The sequence below is a fragment of the Solanum lycopersicum genome, chromosome 10 (genome assembly GCF_036512215.1).
Source record: "Solanum lycopersicum chromosome 10, SLM_r2.1".
Lineage (NCBI taxonomy): Eukaryota > Viridiplantae > Streptophyta > Magnoliopsida > Solanales > Solanaceae > Solanum > Solanum lycopersicum.
The window spans coordinates 27,489,479-27,509,390 of record NC_090809.1 but is presented as its reverse complement, the minus strand read 5'-3'; positions in this window follow the sequence as shown (position 1 = coordinate 27,509,390).

Sequence of the window (19,912 nt, the reverse complement as noted above, 5' to 3'; positions counted from 1 at the left end):
ACCAAACACATTGTGAAATTTCACCCAAATTTTCACTCAATGCCAAAAATATTTGAAAATTTATGAGTTAACGCTACCTTAATATTGGGTTATTGGATAAATTGATAATTTATTAAAATTTTAGTAATTAACTATTTTGTTTGTACATAAAATAGTAATATGAATGTAGGTACCTTATTAGCCCTTTGGCCTTTACCCTTTCACATTTCACGTTGAATTCTCGTTCACAACTTCATATTATACGAAACACCAAAAACCAACATAAGAATCATGTTAATGTTAATTTATCTTTGTCTTACGCTCGTATAGTTCTTTTTATTTTATTCATTACTATTTCTATTTTATGAACATTTGCAAAGTTAGTGCAATTATTTAAAATTTATTAAATATAAATTTATAATATGATTCAAATTATATTAAATTTATCAATATATTAAAATAAATAAATATTATAAAATTAATATAATTGAGTTAATTATTTAAATCCAATAGATATGAAGTTAATTGAAATCCATTCCATAAAGCCCATATGTCGTGTCACTTAAATATGATTGGTCAAAGGGAATCATGTTCTTATCACCAACTCCTCTATTTTAAAACTATAAATATGGGTTCTCATAATTTAGAAAAGAGATTGAAAATTCTAAAGAAGAAGCTAGAGTAAGTTCGTAATACAAAGGCCATAAATTTCTCTATAAGTTGCAAGTTTGAGAATTCAAGCATTCAAGTTTTGTTCAAGAACAATCGGGATCAAGGTCATCTGATTCAAGAACAAGCTCGAAACTCTTGAATTGAAGTTAAAGTCAATATCAAGATAAAGTTCAAGTTCATCAAAGATTCAAGAACACATTTTAAAGCCCTTGAGTCCTAGATCAAATTCAACACAAATAAAAAACTCGTGACTAAACAAAAACCTCTCTTTAGAAATACGCTCTCAACTTTCCTTCAGCAAAATAGCCTTACGGCTAGTTCCAAGCTAGTATACCTGGCGCATGAGTCGCCGGAGGTCAGCCTCCAACCACCAAACTAGCCCCATCTGGGGCGCTCTGCTCAGACGATCACACCCCTACAAAACACGCCCCTTGAAACCACCTCCAACTCTGCGAAATCGAGATTGAATAAACAGATGAACCACTCTTCTTCAGACGGCGATAGCTGGGCAACGCGACACAAGCTCTTTGGAGAAAATCAGGTTAAATCAGCAGGCAATGAGCTCACGGGAGGAAACTACAGCTTACAAGCAACAATATAATTAAAAACCCACTAATTCCACTGTGCAAGCTGGGAGAAATCGAGCTGAATTTCTGAGCAAATTACTGCCAGACAACAAATCAGTGTTGCGGACCATTTCCCAGATGTTTCGAGGGGACGCACATACTGGGTTCACTCGAATGGAGATGAGTTGCATCTTACAGAAATCTCAACTCACATCGACGTTCCGACAATTGGAAATGGAATCTCCGATCAGCTGCGAGCTGGAGCAACCGTCGATTGCAATAGTGATGGTGTGTAGCAAGGTGAAAATGTTCTTCACGTAACAGTTTCAGCTGAAATGGAGGACCAAATCGCAGGTGAAGACATTTTGAACCACTATGAATTATAGATTTCCACCGTAGCTGGCACAGGCGAAGAAGGAGCTAAGATAGGAGAGGATCATAATCCCACTAATGCCTCTGACTGTAATAAACTCCAGTTTCAACTCAATCAACAGCGTAGTATATTTGAATTTAATGTTAAAATTCAGTCCAAAGCCAATGTTCAATCCTATAGTGCCAACAAAGATGGAGGAACTTAGGAGGATGAGGTGATTGAAGTAGAAAGTGGGTCTCATTTTACGTTTGGTGTTAGACCAGCAGCAACAGCAAAACTCGAAAATTCACAGCAACATCAGCAAAGGGATTTAGCTAAGGATGCAGTTGGAACGAGTGGCAGCATAGCACAAGGTAAGTCTCCTAAACCAAACTCTAATCCTATAGTGAGTAAAGCTAATTCTGAGAAGGAACAAGAGTTTGGTAAAGATAATGAACAACAGATACTTAGTCACTTCAGGGGACGGGAAGAGGGGAATGATCAGTACCACAAAAATTTTCCTAAAATTTCAAGCAATTTTTGATAGGATTGGTAAGACGGGTAATCATCCTCAATATACCCCTCAGGTATGGCAGCTCAATATTAGCATCAAGCCTAATGAAAATCAGAAAAACAAACAGGAGGGACATTCTTTCCCCCACCCTACACTGTGGTGCAAACTTTGGCGTCGAGATTGAGGAAAATTCACGAAAAACAGGAAACCCCGATCACCTTGGTCCCTTCCATTCAGATCACTATACAGGGACGTCTGGCAGTAATTTTTGACATGAATGACTATGTGAATTTCTTGACCTACGACTGCAAATATACGCTGGTGGGAAAATTCACCTCTGTCATGCCCAAAATGGAACTTTTCAAGAAAAGTTTTATATCACAAACTCAACTCAGTGGTTTTGTTAACATAGCACATTACAATCATAAACATGTATTCATTGATCTCCAGAATGAATTGGATTTTAATACAGTTTAGACACAACACAGGATGAATATTGAGGGAAAGGATATGAGGCTCCAAAAATGGACTCTGCTGGAGGAAGAAATACCAATAGTGCATGTCTTGGTATTACTTTCTGACCTACCGTGTCATTGCTTTAAAAAGCCTTTTATTACCCCTTTACTAGAATGTGTGGGTAAGATTATGTACCTGGACACGACATCTTTAACCAGAACGAGAGCGGGCATGGGAAAATTTAAGATGGAAATAGACCTAACTAAAACCAGGACAGAGGAGGTGTGGATTCAGTTGGACAACGAGGACAACACTATAGGCAGGTGGCATCCTATTGAATATGGTTTCCTTCCCTTCTACTGTACTTATTATAATCATCAGGGACACAACCTTGAACATTTTGGAGTCAAAATGTGTGATGAGGGTCATAGTAAGGAGCAACAAATAAGGACAGAACCGAAGCCAAGAAATGAGGATGTCGGGAAACAGAAAACACAAATGAGTAACCAAAGTACAGCGGGAGTAACAAATATAACAAGGCAACATGAGCAGAGAGAGAACTTTGTCAACCAACATGCTCAACAACCACACCAGCAAAGAGATGATGAAAGGCATATGCAACATAGGAAAAACAACAAACAAAATAAGGACAAGCAACCAAAGTAGGTGTGGAGATCTGTTTTACCTCAACAAAGCAAAATTCATGACTAAAAACAGCAAGAGAAGCAGAAAACAAGTAATCATAGGCCCTTACATCAAAATAAATTTACTAACCTTACAGTGCAAGAAGAAAAAACTCAGGGCAGAACAGACACTAACAACATGGGAAAGGATCCAAAGCAAGCTCTAGAAATGCAAGACAACATATAGAATACCCCAATCCAAAGGGAAAAATCCGCGTCAGGTATCATAGCTATAAAACCCTCTTCTCATAATATTTTGTTACTGATATTGCTGCTTTTGCTGAGGAAGTTGAAGGAGGGTTGGATGGGGGTTTTCAGGATAACCAATCTAACCTGCACGATGGGGTTACTAAAGGGGAAGGGGGGTTTGCCTCATGTTTTGCATGAGGGGGTTGGAAATGAACCTAGCTCGGACCATAGAAACCAAAGTAGGAAAACCAAGAAAGGGGACAATCAGCAGAAGGACCAATAACAGGGCATAACAGAAGTAATAAGAAAATAGATGGAAAGAAAAATAACAAATATCAAGCAAGGGGACACAGGAAACAATAAGCAACAAGGAAAAGACTCTCCAGTCTAGAACATGGATAATAATGGTAATTCAGGTAAACAAACTAAGGCACAGAAAAGTAGAAATAAACCTAGTAAACAAAAAAGGGATGCAGCCAAAAGAAGATTACAAATGCCAATGGATATGGCAGGGGGAAAGGCGCAACAACAGGAAGATAAACAACAGGGAGAGGTTGGGGAAGGTACTCAATGTATCGGGGCAATGACCAGTAGGGCCTAGATATAATGCCTATTCGGACAGAATATGTGGCCTCAGCTTCAAGTGAACCACCTGATAAAGGGAGAAAAAAGACGAACAATGAGGATCAACCAATCCTTGAATGAATATGACGTGCTGAACTCTGAGGATCAACGGATTATGACAATCAATCTATACAAGATCAAGAGGAAGAAGAGGAGACAAGTGAGGCCCTAATTAAAGCCTTTAGCCCTCGACAGGAACAGAGTATAGATGATGAAACACAAAAAGAAACTATGAAACAGGGTTTATTTCCTAGAAGATTATCTATCCAAATTCAAAAGCAAGATCCAAAGTCTGTCACTGCTAGCAGACCCAATACTAGATTATTCACCTCACGATCATCCCAATGATTAGTACAATCATATGGAATGTGAGGGAGATTAACACACAAAGTGTGTTGGAAACACTTCAGATGCTTCGGAAAATTTATAGTTCATCTCTTATTGCTATCCTCGAACCTTTTTCTAACAATGTGCAGGTTCATAATTTTAGAATACAACTGCATATGGATAATGCCAAGGCCAATTGTAATGGTAAGATTTGGGTTTTTTGGAATAGTAATATTGACTGCAATATTCTTGATGAAGATGAGCAACAAATCACTTGTGAAATTAAACACAATGCTTTACAAATCTCCTTTGTTATCTCTTTTATTTATGCAAAGTGCAAGGATCAACTAAGAAGGCCCCTATGGAATAATATGCTGAACCGGGCTAATATTGAAGATAGACCGTGGTGCACTGTGGGTGACTTCAAGTAATTACTGACATAGATGAAAAGTTGGGGGGTATTCCCTATAATATGAGAAAAAGCCTAGAGTTTATTGCAATGATCGAAGCATATGGGCTTATTGACCTTGGTTTCAGTGGGCAGAATTTTACCTGGAATAATAAAAGGGGTATCAATAAGAGAATTTGGAAAAGTGGCTGGACACGACAAAGGTTAATGTCTAGTGGTTAAATAAGATGCCGCAAACCACTATTAGTCATCTCCCGGCTACAGGATCTGATCACTACCCTCTATTAATGGAAACGGTGCCTCAAGAAAATGAAGCAGTAAGATACTTCAGGTTCCTAAACAGTTGGGTGGACAATCTTGCTTCCATGGAGTTGGTAGAAACTTGCTGGAACAAACAGGTGGAGGACAATAGTATGTGGGTGTTTTATAAAAAACTCAAGAGGTTGTCTAAAACTCTAAGTTGTTGGTCCAAAAAGGAGTTTTGTAATATTTTTCAAAACATCAAGAATTATGAGGTTAAGGTAAAAGCAGCTGAGGAAGAGTATATCTTGCATAACAGTGATTACAACAGAACAAATCTTCATGAAATTAATGCTAAATACCTTAAATTCTTGAAATTGGAGGACAAGATCCTATAGCAAAAAACTCAAATGCATTGGTTCAAAGAGGGTGATACGAACTCCAAATACTTTCATTCATTAATTAGGGGAAGAAGAAAGAAACTTTTTATACACAAAATTATGAATACAGAAGGTGATTGGATTCAAAAAGAGGATATCATTGCCAAGGCTGCCTGTGATCACTTTAAGGAAATATTCACTGGTAACGAGGAGAGGATTAATGCAGATAGTTTAGATTGCATTCCAAGAATTATCTTTCATGATCAAAATGAAACCCTCATTAAAACTCCTGCTGTGGAAGAGCTCAAAAGTGTTGTTTTTGCCATGAATCCCAATTCGGCAGCAGGGCTTGATGGTATGAACGACTATTTCTTTAAAAAATGTTGGGGTATTATAAAGAGTGATCTTATGGGAGTAATTCAAGCCTTCTTAAGTGGACAAATGATACCCAAGTACTTCTCCCACTCGTGTATTGTCCTTCTTCCTAAAGTGAGCAATCCGACTAAGTTAACAAAATTACAGCCTATAAGTCTTAGTAATTTTACTAGCAAAATAATTTCAAAGCTAGTAAGTTCCAGGCTTAGTCCTATTCTCCCGAAACTAATACCTCCTAATCAGTCTGACTTTGTGAAGGGCAGAAGTATTTCTAAAAATATTATGCTTGCGCTAGAAATTATACATCAAATCAAGAAGCCTAATATTGGGAGCAATGTTGTTATCAAACTAGACATTACAAAAGCGGATGATAGAGTGACTTGGTCTTATACTTGCTGTTATGCCGTAATTAATCTATCCTTAGAAAAAATCACTTTTTGAAATGTTCTAAGTATAAAACGATTTAGAAGAATATTTAGAAAGAGTCGCCACTTAATTTTTTAAAGAAATTAAGAAAACTTGATTTAAAAAGATTTTAACAGATTAAATCTTAATAAATTTAGAGAAAACGGGTAAGAGGTTCTTATTTATGCTTCAAGAAGGTTTTTAAGGCATTTGAAGCACCCGCTAACACGCGGTTATCCTATGACTTAGGTTAATTTTTTTTAATTATTTTTTTATCTTAGAAACATGATTTAATATAATAATTAACAATATTCGATCAATTTTAAGAAAACATTTAAACAAAGATTAATTTTTAATTTTTATTTCAAGAAAATGGATCTTTAATTAGTATTTGAAATTGATTATAAGTGAATAGAAATTAACTAAATCAGATTTTTTTTGAATCATTTTAAAAGATAATTACTCAAATCAAATTGATCAATTTGAGCATGAAAACACATTTTTTCTTATTAATGGAAGAATAAAAGGTTCACCTAACTTAAAATAATATATATATTTTTAAAAATAATAAAATGGTTAAGCGAAAATCAATAAAGAATATATATCTTTTAAGAACATAGGTTTGACTTAACTAAAGATATTATATTACTCATATACTTGACATAAAAATAAATTATTGTCAAAAAATGTTTATATAGTAAGTCAACAAAAAATAATTCATCTTTTGGGGATTTAAGTAAGTTAATTATCAATTCTAAAGTTAGAGCTAAATGAAATTAGTCAACATAATCAAAATAATTAGGAGAGTGAAAGAGACAATGAAATTGGGCCCTTTCTTGGGCCAATTTCGCTGCAAATTCTGGGTTTTAACCCAATCCCATTTTTGTATACGTAGACTGTATATCGGTGTATATGGACGTATATATCAGCTCTCTGCGTGTATCTCCTGCTTCCGAATATCTGCATTTTAACTCATCTCTATATTTCACATTTTTGTCTGCATATTTGCTGCCATGAACCTATATAACAGTGTATAACGAATGTATACAATATGTGTACTGCTGCTCAAATCTGCAGATTTGATTTTTCAGCAACACATCTGCTGGTTCTTCCGAACACTTGTCTTTCAATTTCCAGCCCTTATTTATCATCTCCAAATTATTCACCCACTTCATCATTTGCAATGGGTGCTGACTCGAGAGGAAAAAAAATGAATTTGAGCCTTTATGGCTCATTTCAAAATGCGAAAGGGAAAGGATTTGAGTCCACCTTGGACTCCATGTGAGTTCACATGCAGCAAATGAGAACAACAAGAATTAGAATTCGTATAAGTTAGTAGCTCCTAATCATATCAACAAATATTTGGCAATAACTAAAACGAGACAAACACTGACCAAAGGTTATAAGTGATGAATCACTGTCAAACAATACATTGTATGGAAAAAATTCAAGGAAAAGAAACAGAATATACAATCTATAATACAATTCATTCCGCAAATCATGGAACATGTATCCTATATTTAGGAATCTTTGTAAACTAAACGAAACAAATGAGATTACTGCAATTTAACTAACAAAATAACATGCTAGAAATTTGATTTCTAAGCCTCAAAATATTAGACAATTAGCAGAAACTTAAGTGACCCAAACTAAAGTTGCATTTTTAACGCTAAGGATGACAAATAGACATTGAATACTTTCAATCAATCACCAAGCCAGCCAAACAATATTGTAAAAAAGATTAACAAGCAAGACAGGAAGAAGAGAGGAGAAAACATCCATTTTGAAATTACTTCACATTTTAAGAGATCAATATCGAATAACAAGCATTTTTTTTTACTAAAATTTGGACAAAATGGAGATATGAACTTAATTCAAATACGCATACTGAAAGATAGGATAACCATGAGATTCAAACTGGAGAAAACAACTTGTCATATTCAACAAATAATGAGCGAAATAGCACACCGCATCCACATTGATTATTTTTTAAGAGATTCTGCCTCGTGTTTCACCACTTCAAAACCATACACACCCCTATCTTTCATCAAGAAAAGCAGATCATAGATTGCAGTTATCAATATCATCAAATCGCACCACATGATGAACCAAATCCACATATAATAATATTTAACTTAACTAGAGTGACAACATAATTTATGAGGAGGTGAAGTTACCTTTCTTGGGGAAGCGAAATCGAGATGGGAATGAGCTTGAGAGCAATGATTCATCTACCACAAGATTCAAGTACAAATAGACAGCCAAGAAGTTCAAAACCAGCTACAAACTATATTTTTAGAGATTCTCTTGGAACTTTCTAGTGTAAAGTAATTATTGCTTCAAAAAATCAACTCCCCCGCCCCTCCTCAAATCCCTTGAGCATGGGAACTATTTATAGGGGAAGAACATAGAAATTTTGGTGGGAAATCCGTTGGATTTTTGAAAGAAAGAGTTTGAAATTATTATTTTTTGCTCCTTTTCGAGATCAACAGTAAAAGGCATGGGAGAGTTGTATCTTTATTTGGAAAATCCGCAAAAGGGGAAAAAGGAACGAGAAGAGTGACGATGGTATTGTAGCGCCGTTCGGAGCTAGAACCATCCGAGTTTGAGGAAAAAGACGAAGAAGGCGTACAATGGTACTGTTGGATGCCACTTCTCGCTGGATTTCAGCGTGCATCTGTCCTGTAGTGCATTGCTTTGTTGCATTCTTTCCGCTGATTTTCAGAAGAGAAGAAGACCTATATGATGGGTCGGGTATGGGTCGAAAGGGAAAATGGTTGGGAGAAAGGGAATGGGCTGGCTGGAGTTAAAAGGGAAATTGAAAAAGAAGTAGGCCCAAATCTTTTTTTTAAAGAGTTGGGAGGGAATGGATTAAATGTAAAAAGAAAAATGGGATGGAAATTAAAAACGAAATGGGCTGGGAGAAGAAAAAGAAAAATGGGCCTGGAAATGGGAATTGGTAGGCTGGAAATTGAATAAAAAGGAATGGGCTCACTATTGAAGAATAGGCTTAAAAATTAAATTGAAAATTTAAGAGGGGTTAATTTAATGAATAGCCAAATTGAATTAGGATAATAAATTTGGCTAAACCTTAAATAAAACAAATTTGTATTAATAAATCAACGAGCTTCTTTAATTTAGTAATATAATTATTTTAATTGTAAAATAGTGATTCAAAATGTAACCATAATTTAAACTAAATTAGTTTAATAGAATACTTACTAAAATTAAAATATTTTTGAGATGATTTTTGAATAATCATAAAATATACTAATTATATACGTAATTATGTAAAATATATATATTATCTAAAAGTTATAAGAAATGACAAAACTATTCAAAATACGCAAACTTTATATTTTTTTTATAAAACTAATTATTTTAAATTGCTTGAAAAATTTAAGAACCTCATGAATTAATTCCTATCGGAGAGGGTCAAAATTGGGTGTCAACAACTGTCCCTCATTTTACTTGGATTGATGCAAGCAATTCGAGGAAAATGAAATTGACCAAACCAATTTTGACCAACCCCATTCATCTTTAAGGGAAGGATTTGGTAAAGGGTTCAGGAATTATGGCCGAACCCTTGAAACGAATTTCCAAAATATCTCAGGCTATATGAGAATTCAGGCAACTTGTAGTTCGATAAGCTTGATTTAACGCATGATTTTAAAAGAATTCAGAAGCCATATCGATACCGAATTATGAAGGTATCGAAATGCTCGAGAATAAAATTGGAGAGGGAATGTTGGAATACAACCGAGTTTTCAACATTGAACCCGCCTACATATCCTTAAACCTAAGGAATCAGGTTATTTGTAGTTCGACTCGATCAGTTGAAAAGGAAATCTATTATGTAAGATAACCTTTGGTTTGGAGGAGTGAAAAATAAAACGAGTGTGGAAAATAGGCTTGCAACCTCCTAGCCATGAATGTGGAGCTCTTCACATCCATAAGTAAGAACTTACATGGACATAATTTCCGAAGTTTGTGGTGCGCTATCACTTAGATTCAAAAGTTACCTCTGGTGGATGCGAAATTGAAATCGATGAACTAAAAGAAAATCCCACACGCCTTTTGATAGAGGTGTGGTTTGATTGTGTTGAAGTTGCTCCTTAGCTCGCATCCTAAGAGTTTGACACTCCTATTTGGACTATGTCTCAGTTCGCTGCGAAGAAAAAAAAAGTTCCAAGTTGTGCTGCATCCCTTTTGATGTCGTCCGCACCATGTTGGAACCTAATTGTTCTCCTTGAATATTTTACATTAACTTCTATCAGTTTGGCATAATGCAAATAAAACATGTATCTCATATTTACGACATGGCTGTTCACTGTATTCTTCTTTTAGTATAGCAGTGGTGAAAAATAGACTAATGTTTCTTGATGGTTGAATATGATGGCCCTCTTGGCAGTTTAATATGAATGACTCTCTTGACTTTTGAGTATGATGGCCCTCTTGGCTTTTGAATATGATGCCCTCTCGGCAATTTAGTATGAATGGCCTTCTCGGCAATTTGAATATGAATGGCCTTCTCGGCAGTTTTAATATGAATGACCCTCTCAGCAATTTGAATATGAATGGCCCTCTTGGCGTTTGAATACAATGGCCTTCTTGGCATTTGAATATGAATGGCCCTCTTGGCAGTTTGAATATGAATGGCCCTCTCGGCGTTTTAATACAATGACCTTCTTGGCATTTGAATATGAATGGCCCTCTCGGCAGTTTGAATATGAATGGCCCTCTCTGCGTTTAAATATGATGGCCCTCTCGGCGTTTGAATAAGATGGCCCTCTTGGCTTTTGACTATGATGGACCTATCGGCAATTTAATATGAATGGCCCTCTCGGCAGTTTGAATATGAATGGCCCTCTCGGCGTCTTGAATGCGATGACCTTCTTGGCATTTGAATATGAATGGCCCTCTCGGTATTTTGAATATGAACGACCCTCTCGGCAATTTAATATGAATGGCCTTCTTGGCAATTTAAATATGATGGCCTTCTCGGCATTTTGAATATGAATGGCCCTCTCGGCGGTTTGAATATGAATGGCCCTCTCGGCGTCTTGAATGCATTGGCCTTCTTGGCATTTGAATATGAATGGCCCTCTCGGCGGTTTGAATATGAATGGCCCTCTCAGCGTCTTGAATGCAATGGTTCTTGGCATTTGAATATGAATGGCCCTCTCGACAATTTAATATGAATGTCCCTCTCGGCGTCTTAAATGCAATGGCCTTCTTGGAATTTGAATATGAATGGCCCTCTCGGCAGTTTGAATATGAATGGCCCTCTCGGCAATTTAATATGAATGGCCTTCTCAGCAGTTTAAATATGATGGCCTTCTCGGCAGTTTGAATACAATGGATTTGACTGTGAATGTTGTATTCTTTGGTCAAGTAGATATGTTTCACTCATAATCAGATATTTGCTGATAGGCTCTCCCGAAATAATTGGTTGATAAATATATTATCTTGGACGATCTTATTTATTCCTGCATCCACAAAAACAATGTTAGTTTTGGAACACTGATCTGTGTTGATTTCTTCCAATCGTCTTGCTTCTTATCTTGCTATCTTTAGAAGTTTGGTTGACCCTATGAATCGCTATGGACAAAATACAAGATCATATTTAAATTAAAACACTTGTTATGTGCGAAGTTTTTAGAAACATAGTTTTAAAGAAAATCTCTGCCAATTAATTGTCACGACATGCACGACACAAACAAAACCCTTTGTCTCAGATTCTGTCATGATAGGTATCTTGTTGGAATTTCAGAACTCCTTGTAGATTGTCATATTGAAGTACTTGAAGTAACTCTGACGTTCTGAGTACCCTTGATGGAATTTTTGAGGCCTTCCTCAAAAATTCTATCCCAGTTAAATGTATTAAAAGAAATTTGATGGTAATCACGAAGGTCGTGATATCTTGTAATTTTTTGATATTTCCTTAAAATCATACTCTAATCGGATATTTTGATATGATCTTTGACCCTTGTTTGTAAGAAAGAACTCTTCGTGTAGAATTTTTGAGATCCTCTCAAAAATTCTGTCCCAGTTTCCATTATAAAGGAAAATAGAAATCTTATTGGGAATATGACCGAACCCTTGTGGCGCCTACGTATCCCGTTGAGTGATATACCGTGGTTTCACAATATTATTAATACTTTTTCCTTAAGTTTAGTGTGTCCAAAAGCCTTTTTGTGCTAATTTTTATATAAGTTTCTCTTTGTTTTGCAGGAAATCTGTCCAAAGATGAATGCGGAGATTTTGAGCGAAGAAATGCAGAAGAGACCACCTACGGAGCTTATGACGGTCCGTAGGTGGCAGCGTAGTGCAGCTGCTGAAGGAAGATGGGGAAGTCTGACCAAGTGTGGGGTTACGAAGCTTGTGACGGTCCGTCGTGTCTATGACGGTTTGTCCTGCAAGTTCGTCATGAATTTCAGAGAAGTAATCCCAGTACCCATATTCCAAGAGTTAAAGTGTTTAGGAACGAGGACCCGCGACGGACCGTTGTGCCTATGACGGTCCTTCATACTTTTCGTCGAGGGTAATGAAGAGAGCAGCAGAAGAAATTGCATAAGTATGGGATGATGGAGTCCATGACGGTCCGTCGTGACCACGACGATCTGTCGCGAGGTCCATCAACCCAGCCGCGTTTTGACAGATTTCCAGCAAATAGAGTCCTTGTTTAATTAGGTTTTTATTTTCCATAAATAGTTTGAAAAACCTCGTTTTTGGGGTTAGACTCTGGATCATTGTTAGACTCTGTATTGTTAGACATCATATTAGTAGATACTGTATTGTTAGATTCTTGATTATTATTAGACTTTTTGTGAGATTATTGATTACTTTGAGATTCTTGCAAGTGATTTTTGGTGATTAATCAAGCAAACTTTTGGATTTTACTCTTTCTCATTGAAGTAAGTACATGAATTCTTATTTAATATATTTGAATATTGTGATTATGACTATGAGTAACTAAACTCCATAACTAGGGTTGTGGGAACCATAGGCAAATAATGAGATAAAACTTAACTAAAATAACAATTCTAGAATGGTGTCTTGCATGTATTAATAATTCTTTCGCTTAGAAGTCTTTTTAACGGATGAACAACGTTAAAACTCACCTTAATGCTACTTGCCGAACCAAGGAGGTGGATAATAGGAAAAGAATTATCAACATAGATTTAGTTTATACTATCTAATAGGCTAGTATTGATTGGTACGAGGTAATAACTTAGTCAAATATCGAATACGATGCTTAATATGAGGTAAAGATAAGGGTTAGGATAGCAACACACGTAGCCGGACCAGGTGCGGAGTGAGATTTTCTAGATGCCGGACCAAGGATTTAGAAATACATAACTTATCACTTTGCATGCAAAATAGTAGGAAAGAATTGTTCTAGTTAGAATTATCAAGTTATGAACCTGTGGGGAACATGTAAACCCTAGTTACTTTGATTAATTGATTAAAATCCAACACTCAAAGCTGTTAAGTGTCTCTTTCAATTGCGTTACTTATTTTCATTCATTTAGAAATAGAAACCCGCATTTTATTGTTTTTACTTTCCAAGGAAGTCATTGACCAAACAATAGTAATAACAGGTTGAAGTTAAGTCTAGACTATTTTCCTCGTGGGAACGATCCCAACCTCACTAGTTGGGTTATTTACTTGACACGACCGATTTACTTCTTATTTGAGAAGTAAGTTTGAGCGTATCAAATTTTGGTGCCATTGCCGGGGAAAGTAGCTTTTAGATTAACTTGAACTTATTACTATAGTTTAGTTGATATTTTCTTGATTTTACTTTGTTTTATTGTTTTTGATTTTTTTTTTCAGAACTATCCTCTTTGTATGCCAAATACACGGAGAGGAAGAGAACTCTTGTTTCCCTACGATCACGAGTTAGAGCGTATACTACGCAATATGAATCGAAACTTGGAAAGAAATGATGATGATTCGAACCAGAACATCCCAGCTCCGGTTGATGTTCATGGTCAGTTGTTACCCGATTCTCCGGGTGAACACCAACAGAGGGGACAAAATCCCGCTCTACGGCCCCAAGCATGCTACATAGGCTATGATAACACAGCAGACTCCGATGGGCCACTAGTTTTGCCTCCTCTACCGACATGCCACACTTTTGTGGTAACTAGTAACCAGATGCAAATGCTCACTGCCAGAGGTTTGTTTTCAGGGCTACCCTCTGAGGATCCACATGCCCATATAGCTAAGGTATGAGCAGTGTGTAAAAGCTGTGTAGGGAGGCCTGATTAGGATTTAGATGTAATAGGACTCAGAGTGTTTCCTCTCCCACTGACGGGAGAGGCTGCTATATGGTTCACTAAGCTCCCATACAACTCAATCTTCACTTGGAACCAACTAAGGGATGTTTTCTTAGCACGCTACTATCCGGTCTCCAACAAACTAAACCACAAAGACAGAGTGAATAACTTTGTGGCACTACCAGGAGAGTCAGTTAGTAGTTCTTGGGATAGATTCACCTCATTCTTGAGAAGTGTTCCAAATCATCGTATAGATGATGAGTCACTGAAGGAATACTTCTATCGGGGACATGATTATAATAATAAAGCGGTGTTGGACATGATAGCATGTGGATCTTATGGGGAGTGTCCTTATGCTGAGATTGCCGAAAAATTAGAGAAAATCTCCCGGAATGATAAAGCTTGGAGTACTAGGAAGTCTGATACAGGGAGAAACACCTTCGCAATGCAGTCCACTCACAACCCAGCCATATATGAGATTCGTGAAGAAATGGCTCAGATGAGAACTGAGCTTGGGTTGGTACTAAAACATGTCACTGGGGGTGCAAAAAAAGATAAATACAGTCAACTACTTGGCTAAACCACCACCTCCTAATGATGAATGCTATTATGCGGAGGACAGTTATGCAGTAAATGAGAAGACGGGGTTTCCGACCAAGCTCCCAAGGCTCAAATCAAGATAATTGGCGCCAAGGTCAAGGGAACCAAGGTCGGAACTATGGTAATAACTGTGAGGGTCATTATGTCCGAGATGGAAACTACAACCGCGACAACAACTTCAATAAGGTTACTACGGTAACAAAAATGATAGGAATGGGCCCTATGTCCCTCCTCAAAATCGTGAAGTTACTCCTGGGGATGGTGGAGATAGTATGGTGCGAGTTGAGGATATGTTGCACAAAATGATGAGGTGGTTCGATGCTAGTGATGAGCACAGTAAAGAGTTAAGGTGTGATTTAGCTAGTATTGGGCAAAAAGTTGATATACATGCAATATCGATTAAACAGATTGAGTTGCAAATGGCCCAATTATCTGCGATAGTGAACACACAGCAACCGAGCACTCTTCCTATAAACACTGTCCAAAATCCAAAAAATGATGCTCACTGTATGGCGATCACTACTCGGAGTAGTAGGCAAACCATTGACCCACCTATGCCGTCTGATGAGGAAAATGTGAGAAAGGATGATGATAAGGTGGTAAAGAGTAGTGTTGAGGAAGAAGAGAGCAATGAAAAAGATGCAGAAGTCCCTATGAAGGTAATTCCCATGCCTAGACCACCACCACCCTTCCCTCAGAGATTAGTGAAAAAGACCGAGGATGGTAAATATCGGCATTTTATAACAATGCTAAAGCAGCTCTCTATTAATGTCCCTTTGGTAGAAGCTCTAGAACAAATGCCCGGTTATGCCAAGTTTATGAAAGATCTGGCCACAAAGAAAAGATCGGTCACTTTTGAGGATGATGATAGACTACAGCATTGTAGTGCTATTGCTACAAGATCCCTTGTACAAAAGAAAGAAGATCCGGGTGCGTTCGCTATTCTTTGTACAGTTGGGTCATTACATTTTGCAAAAACATTATGTGATCTGGGGGCAAGCATAAATATCATGCCCCTCTCGATCTACAAGAATTTTGGTTTGGGTGACCCAAAACCCACTGCGATGCGGCTACTGATGGCTGATCGGACAGTGAAACGGCCTATAGGAATACTCCATGATGTGCTAGTAAAAGTGGAGTCATTCATCTTTCCGGCTAATTTTGTTATTCTTAACTGTGAAGTCGATTTTGAAGTGCCTATTATTCTTGGGAAGGTAGAGCCTTTGTTGATATGGAAAAGGGGCAGATGAAATTTCGGTTGAAAAATGAAGAAGCGACCTTCAACGTGTGTAGGACTATGAAGCAGAGTGGTGAGCTCCAATCAGTATCCGCCATATCCCACAAAGAAAATATGAAGAAGGAGAATGAACAAAAAAGTGCAAAACAACAGTTTAGGGTTGGGGATTTGGTGCTTGTAGACTATTCTGGGTCGCCTTGTCTCTCGGGCAAGCTCAAGTCCAAATAGACTGGCCCTTACTTGATTAACCATATCCCTCATGGAGAAGTTGAGTTAAAAGCCAAGGAGGGAGTGCAGTTTAAGATGAATAGAGATTGAATAAAACACTATTTTGGACATAAAGCATCGGGGAATGAAGTGATAGAGGCATACCATCTTGATGAAGTCTGAGTAATCAAGTGTCCCCAGTCGCGCCGCGACATTAAATTAGGCGCTTGTTGGGAGGCAACCTAATAATTATAGTCTTTTTAGTAATGGTAGCATTTTTCTACTACTGGGTTTTCAAATTTGCAGGCACATCACCAGGAAATTCTGCAGAAAATTACTCTGCAACATTCACTGACGGATACATCGACGGACCGTTGCGCCTACGACGGACCGTCGTATGCCTCTGTCGTACCAGGTATGTCTTTCTGTTATTCTCAAATTAGGGCACACACGACGGACCCAACGACGGATCGTCACAACTGAGACGGACCATCGCCGGGGAGTCGTTGCGTCATTAATGAGTCGTACCTGACTTGACCCCGCTGGAGTCTTTTTCAAAATTAGACCGTTAAACCCCCCAACCCCTCATTTCACCCCCATTCCTTCACTACTCCTCCTATTTCCCTCTCTTTTCAACTTCCACAATCTCTCCCTCTACCAACCGATCAGTGTTCCCCCAAAATTCTCCAAAGCCCTAAAAGTTATAAATCGACTAGTCAGAGTTGCTGCTGTGGGTGTCTTCTTGGTCACCGAGTACTTGCCCATCTTGTTTTTCTCCAATTCTAAGGTATGTGTCTCTAATTTCTACTCATTTATCTTGCATTTTTGTTTAATAATTAGTATTAGCTTAATTCTTCGTCATATGTTCATTTCTTTTATATAAGATTCTGTCTAACCTAGGTTAAAAATGTTCGAAATTGTCGTGTTTACTACCCTAGACATAGGTGCTTTTGCATTTCTAGTTTCCTAGGTAGTTGGGTTAGACAAATGTAGGTCCAAAACACCACAATTTCGATTTGTGTTCATCGGGGATGCATGGGGTGCCCCCAGTTCTGTCACTAATCTACAGAATGAAACCCTGATGACGGACCGTCGTACCCACAATGGACCGTCGTAGGGTCCGTTCTAAAAGCCCTAACACCCCACAGTCCATTATTTTCATTGTCCTTCAGCGGACACATGTGACGGACCATTATACCCACGACGGTCCGTCCTGCACAACCGTTCTAGTTGTTAGAGACCCTCTTTCTGAGGGTCTCTCACTTTTTTTAGGTGTCCTTCAACGGACACATGTGACGGACCGTCGTACCCACGATGGTCCGTCCTGCATGACCGTTATGACGGTCAGAGACCCCTTTCCTAAGGGTCTCTCATTTTTTTTAAGTGTCCTCTGACGGACACCTACGATGGACCGTCGTACCTGTGACGGTCCGTCCTGCACATATCGTCATACTATTCAGAGACTCTCCTTCAGGGTTCTCCATATATACATAGTCTAATTAAGACACGACGGACCCCATGACAGTCCTTCATAGTCACAACGATCCATCACCAGGCCCGTCGTGTGTCATTGTTACCATAGAAATGACATACTATTTTAATTTTTTTTGTGTGGTTTTGCTTGTCTTGTTTGCCACTTCTGGTACTAATATTGATCCTTTACAGGTACTATCTACTATGGCACCCAAGCTATATCGAATCTATGCACGCGGGCGATCGAAGTCTGTCGCTCCGTCTGCCCGCATGGTCATTGGCTCTGATGATGAGCGTAACCCCGAGTACGTGCCCCAGGAACTTCCACCCCTTCCCGTTCTGCACGTGCTCCCAGAGCCACAGCCAAAAAGGTGGCGTCTGGCATAGTTACTGCCTCCCAGTCTGATGAGGAGCGCACACTGACCGCACACCCTATGGGTCAGCCACAAATGAAGAAGGAGCGTCTGGCTCCTTAGGAGTATCCTAGTCGGAGGAATCCTCCGGCTCTTCTGAGGTTCCCGCACCCTCCAGCGCTGTAGCATCGGCCTCGTCTGATGAGGATGACAGTTCGGAATCCACATCAGGTTCACCAGCTCAGGCCCCCACCCCAGCTAGTGACCAGCCCAACCGGTGGTGTGTCGACGGGCAAATTCAAGTCTACTCCGACGCCAAGTTCCTCACTGACAAAGGAGTTATGACTCGAACACTCACCTTGGAGCGGCGGGTCCTTACAGGGAGTCTCCCGATGATGCCTGAGATCCACAATCTCTTCACCAGGCATCGCCTGGAGTGGACAGCACGTCCGTTGGGACGTTACAGTGAAGAAATGGTCCGAGAGTTCTACGCATCCTACGTAGCGACTCTCCGATCACAGATAGATAGGTGGGCTGCCTCCGCCAAATAGGCCCCACTGGAGCAGGTCCGAGTACAGGGTGTGCAGGTTGACATTTCCCTGCCTGCGATCCGCCGGTTTCTATACGGTGAGGGTGTTGATGCTACTCGGACCCCTCTCACTGCCGAGTTTGACTACCGATGGCAGATTGTTAAAGATGGCTAGTTCCTGCGCGAGCCATCGCTAAGAGAGACCACAAAGAGGTGGATGGCCCTGCGCCTGTTAGTTGATGGAGAGGGTGCCGACTGGGTAACGGAGCCAAAGGAGGCCATCAAGAAGGCCAACCTAACTTTCACGGCAAAGTTCTTGTGGTTGATTGTCCGCCACTTCCTTCCCCCCACTGTCGCTGATAATATCGTTACATAGGATTGAGCAGTGTTGATGGCGGCGATGATTGCTGGGTTCAAGGTGGATTTCGTGTGGCTTCCACAGGCAGTCATGCACGATAGGGCTTTCAAGGTCACTACTACTTACCCTTTCCTGTGCATGATCTTTTCTCTCTACAGGTCCGCAGGTGTGCCTATATGGCACGTAGATTAGCTCAAGACCCCGCAGGGCACTGTTGACGTCGGCCTCATCAGAGATGAGTCCAATGATTTGGCTTCACGCAGAGGGCCCCGTCCAGAGCTGCCCCCACTTGCTGATGATCTTGCTGATACGGTAGCCCAGGCCCGCACGGCTACAAAGGCGGCGTCCACTGACACTACCCCGGCCGAGTCTATCCCGGGAAGTAGCACTTCCCGAGCTCCTCTCGCACAGCCCCTCTACCGGCGTTGGTCCCGCTTGCTAGGGTCCAAAAATTAGAGGCGCAAATGGTTACACTTCTGCATCATATCCAGCCGTGGATGCAGAAGTCTATTACTGAGTCAAAAAAGCGCCTAGAGCGGAAAATGTTCCAGTATACAGAGCGGAAGATCGCTGAGGTTCACCATCGCTTGGATGCCTTTGAGTTGAGGGTGCTAGCCGGCCAGCCCCTCCAGTGGATGTTTCGACTCTTCAGGCTGCGGTCGACAACCTTCGCGCAGATATTGACACGATTTTAAAGTC